At 37.7% G+C, this 4722-nt stretch overlaps 1 pseudogene; it reads right to left on the bottom strand.

Moving 5' to 3' along the window:
• Positions 1 to 574: 574 nt before the first annotated feature.
• LOC102016752 lies at positions 575 to 1477 on the bottom strand (annotated as a pseudogene).
• Positions 1478 to 4722: the final 3245 nt, after the last annotated feature.

Raw genomic sequence — 4722 nt, 5'->3', positions numbered from 1 at the left:
TTTCCTCACCTATATTGACATAACCAACCATACTGTCACTTTAAGATAGCGCATTTTCAGAGATATATTTACTACAAGCTTGGTTTTAAAGGGAGAAAGACTTGGATGTTTACTTGGAGTCACACAACAGAGTATATTTCAAGAAGACAGAAGTTTAGATGAGAGTATTCAAATAATATAAGCAGCACTCATCGGAGCTCCAGAAATATAAAGTTTAGGTAAAATTGGATAAATCACATGTGAACTAATAGATTTGGGTTTACAGAACAGGAAATCTACTACTATTAATACCGTATACAAAAGTCACAAACATTTGGCCTTTGGTTTTTCAGCAAAGATACTAAACACAGATTTAACTCATTAACTTTTGAAAAGATCCTGTAGGATTTTTGTATACCTATTATAAAACATAAAGACTCTTTTAAAAATATTAGGATGAGAGACAAGTAATATACCTTACTCTCCAAAAATTCAGTTTCATATTTCGGTTTTAAAGATGTTACCAGCTATTGCACCACATTTTTCCGATGAAATTTGTCAATATAGTGAAGTAAGCACGTTTGCTTTTTATTATTTATTTATTTTTTGTTGGCAACTGCTTGCCCGTGGTGCTTCTGACGTACAGAGCCCGGACCTTCTGCCAGGTCTTCTTGAGCAACCACAGCAGGAAGTGTGCGCCAGCTGGATGTACGCAAGCTCATCACCTGTCATCACAGGACCGCCAGCCACAGCCAGATACAGCACCTTCGCCATCTGGAAACTAATTGTGGACCTCACCTCGGCGACTTTGGCCACCACGTTTTGGTTGTGCGTCACCAGGGAAGCGAACTTGCCAGCCTTACTGAGGCTGTGCTTAGCCTTAGTGGGATCTGCTTTATCGGGGACTCTGAGGCCAGAAAGGCATCGTACTTGGCCGGTTTCTTGACCAGCTTTTTATTCTTTTTTTAAAGGTAAAAGAACGAAAACATATTAACAAACACACAGATATAAACAAAACAACACAAATACAATAAAAGCAGTACAGAATTTCAGACAAGGGGATAGGAAATTTACAAAGGTTGCTGTATTGCATATTGATATGCTCAAATTGGTTACTCAAATAAATATAGGCATGCAAAAGTGATCAAACAATTGAACATTAACTGTTTCTCTCAATAAGGCAATAGCAATTAGTAGTACAATGATCACAGCTTCTTATGCTTGTTGAGTTTCTTCAGCATCACGATGTCCATGTGGGGGAGGTCCACAGCCTTGGTGTCATCACGTTGCTGGTCCCCCCGGGCGCACACAGAGCACTTGGGACTGCGAGTCAACTTTACCCTGGGAAACCCCAGAGCGCTTGTCTTTACGAGTGTCACAGTTTTTCAAGCTGCCCTGCAGCTCCACATCTCAAAAAACTTTCAGCGCTCGCGCTGGCTGCCATGCAGGACCTCCTCATCGCCTCCTCCAGGGTGGCGTGGGACACCTTGCTGCTCATGGCTCCATGCGGTACCGCAACCAGACAAAAATAAGAACGTTAATTACTCTTATGCGTTATGGATATTTTGTTTCAGTCCTTCTGACAAACAACGTGGCTTGTGCACTGATATTATCAAAATAGCCATAATATGTGATCATATCAACTCACCTTTAGTAATGAACTCAAAATACTATCTTAAATTGCTTAAAAGATTCACAAAGCATGTCCTATGGGTATCATTTGCAATAGTGAAAATGGCAAGGATATCATAACTTTTAACCACTAGTGGAGTGGTAAATAATACTACAAACTCACAATATGAATATTTATGACATGTGTAATGTTAAGAAAATAAATTGCTACTATTCTGAATGCATAGTATAAGTCAAATGTAGATAAGTAGAAATATCTTTACCATATGCAAAAAATTGGGTCAAAGATAATTCAGATATCTGCATTGTTTGCCACAAGTTATGATTGAGACCGATTAACCAAAATGAGGTATGTGATTTCCATAATAAGAAAGCAAGGGTTTGGGAGGCAGAAGGATGAGCTTTGAATCTCAGTTTTGGTACTTTGCATTAGTAACTTAGTATTTCTGGGTATAGAGTTTATTATTGATTTCATGCATGCACTTATTTTGTGAACTGTCTGTGAACTAAAATATGCAAAGAAATCTAGTCTAATAACCTGGCATATGGAAGGTGGTAAACAAGCAGTAGTTCTTAAAAATTCTTTATAGGGTGTTCTATGTTCGAAGTGTCCTACCAGAGAATGTAGAATTCTATTTTGGGATTAGAGAATTTTCTAAATGTCAAGTATCCTATTTCTCTCTATTTTCCTGTTGTGCCTAATCTAAAACAACCAAAACTCCTCTATCCTGGCTCCACTAATGTCAATCAGCAACATGGTGAGGAGGAAAAGTACCTCAAGAGCTAATTATGCTATTACTTGTATGATGGATTGATAGATCAGCCATGCAGATACATATTTTTAAATGTTATTTATAAACTCTATTCTGCTTTGATCCCAGCATATAATTCAGAACTAGCAATAATATAGTCATAAAATCTATGATCTTAAATGATTGCACAGTATGATGCAGGATGTTAATAATGGGAACTATTTTAAGGGCAAGATCTTTCTGGTGTGGTATATTTAAACCAAGCAGGAAGCCACATGATCAACTGTATCAGTCAGGATCTGCTCAGGACACAGAAATCACAACATAACTTAAGGACAGGAACTTTAATACAAAGATTATTAATTTCCAAAGGTCAGTATAACCTAGCATTTTTGCTGATAAGTGTAGTAAATGTTAAAAATATAGTATTATGAGGAAAAAGAAAATATCCACTGAAGGAATCTCACCTATACATACTCCTCAAACCCACAGGACTCAAGATAAAGATGGTAAAGTTGACTAAAGTGCACAACGTCTGAATTTGCTGGAAATTCAATTTCTGAAACACCAAAGGAAGTTCTCTGCAGGGAAAGGTTGCAGAACTTGCTGGAATGTTCCCAACAGTGTTATGAGGTATCTGCTTATCGACAGGTGCTGATACAGTGTGCATTAAGACTTGGGTCCTGAAGAAGCCACATCCACAAAAGAAGGCTGCTGCTGTTGAACCCATCCAGAATTTAAGAGCCTAGTGAAGGAGACACGGTGCACTTTTCAGGGACCTACCAAGAAAAGCACATCAGACCCCAAAGCCGTCCACTGATACACATGGGATCTGGCAGAAGAAAGCATTACAAGGCTCATCTCTATTATTACAAAGCAGGTAGCTGGAACTAAAAGAGAATGAATGTGTGAATACTTCAGACAGCTCATTATTTTGCCTCCTCAGTTGACATATTCACCTCTCTACACACAACTATATGTTACCACAGCAAAACTACTCTATCTTTTCACCTAACAAGAAAAAGCTATTCTCTGCAAGTGAAGGTGTTCTCAGGAGCTCCCCACAATGAGGGAGAAAGCACAGTCTCAACAGTTACCATATCCATCTCGATTCCGTCACAGTTCCATGGGACAGAGTATACTGTGTCCTAATGATTAAAGTTAACGTCTAACTTGTATACAAAAGAAAAATAAGAAATAGGAGAGGGAAGGAAAGTGTTAGCATATACCAGTAAACACATGTAACAAGCAAGAAAGAAACATGCAAAGCTTCTGCCCTCCTTATCTCTATTAACAGATCACAAAGATAAAATTAAAATATATCAGTTCATTCTTCCACTACTTGTTTCATATTTTCTCTGCCCTTAGTGACCACTTCAGCTACTCAGTGTTCTTCACATGGTGGAATAATGTAAGTTTTCTTTCTAGAAAGGTCTCAGTTCTAAATCATATTGTCATTTTTTTGTTTTTTCATTTCTGTAATTTCACATTAACCTTTACTACTGCATATAGTAATAATATCCTAGAGAATTCTCTGGGTTTCAGATTTAGTCCTGCTTATATGCTTGTGCAACAACAATATAATTTCCCCTTGGTAATAGGGATAAATCACTCTGTCAAGAAGAATGACCCATTTTTTATTTACTTCCATGGCATGAAGAGACCAAATCAAACAAGTAGCGTATTATCTTCCAGTTCAGTTTCACATAGTTGAAATTTCTGAGCTAGTGAAGTCTAGAGTTGCTGGGACAGAGAGCAAAAAAAATTCTGCGAAAGGATTATAAAATATTATAGGGAGAAAATCCTTTTTATTTTCTATCCTGTGATTCCCAAGTTCATGTTGCCTAATTATGATCTCTGCTTTACAAGATAGGCTTCAGCTTGTGTGCAGAAATGGAAAATCAAATGTACTGCATGCAATTTTGCAAACTGGGAGGGATTTTTTCCACTCCTGTCTTCAGTAGTACCATCAAGTGGGTCTATAGTTCTCTGCCTAATTTTGAGGGGCACCAGCATATGCACATTACACACTCTTTCAGATTTGCAGGATTTTAGTCTATTATAAGTCATTGTTGTTTTATGATATACACTGTGGTTATGATCAAATATATGGCTGAATGTGTCACACTACTCCCAGATCATGATGAGAAATTCAGATTATATGTTCACCCAATGTCTGTGGTTAAGTAGTCAGTCTCTGGTAGCAAGTCAGTAGTTCATCTCAAAACAGTTGGTAGAGAGACCACAGATTTCCTCCAAAATCCTAGATATGTGAGTTGTAATTCTCCTGTTGAATATTCTCAGAGTCTCTACACAGGATGGCCACTGGCTGCAAATACTTCAAATAATTAATTATCAC

This window comes from Chinchilla lanigera, unplaced genomic scaffold, assembly GCF_000276665.1.
Source record: "Chinchilla lanigera isolate Chin_1 unplaced genomic scaffold, ChiLan1.0 scaffold00039, whole genome shotgun sequence".
NCBI lineage: Eukaryota > Metazoa > Chordata > Mammalia > Rodentia > Chinchillidae > Chinchilla > Chinchilla lanigera.
The sequence above is the reverse complement of the archived record's forward strand: the minus strand, read 5'-3'. Positions and strand labels throughout refer to the sequence as shown.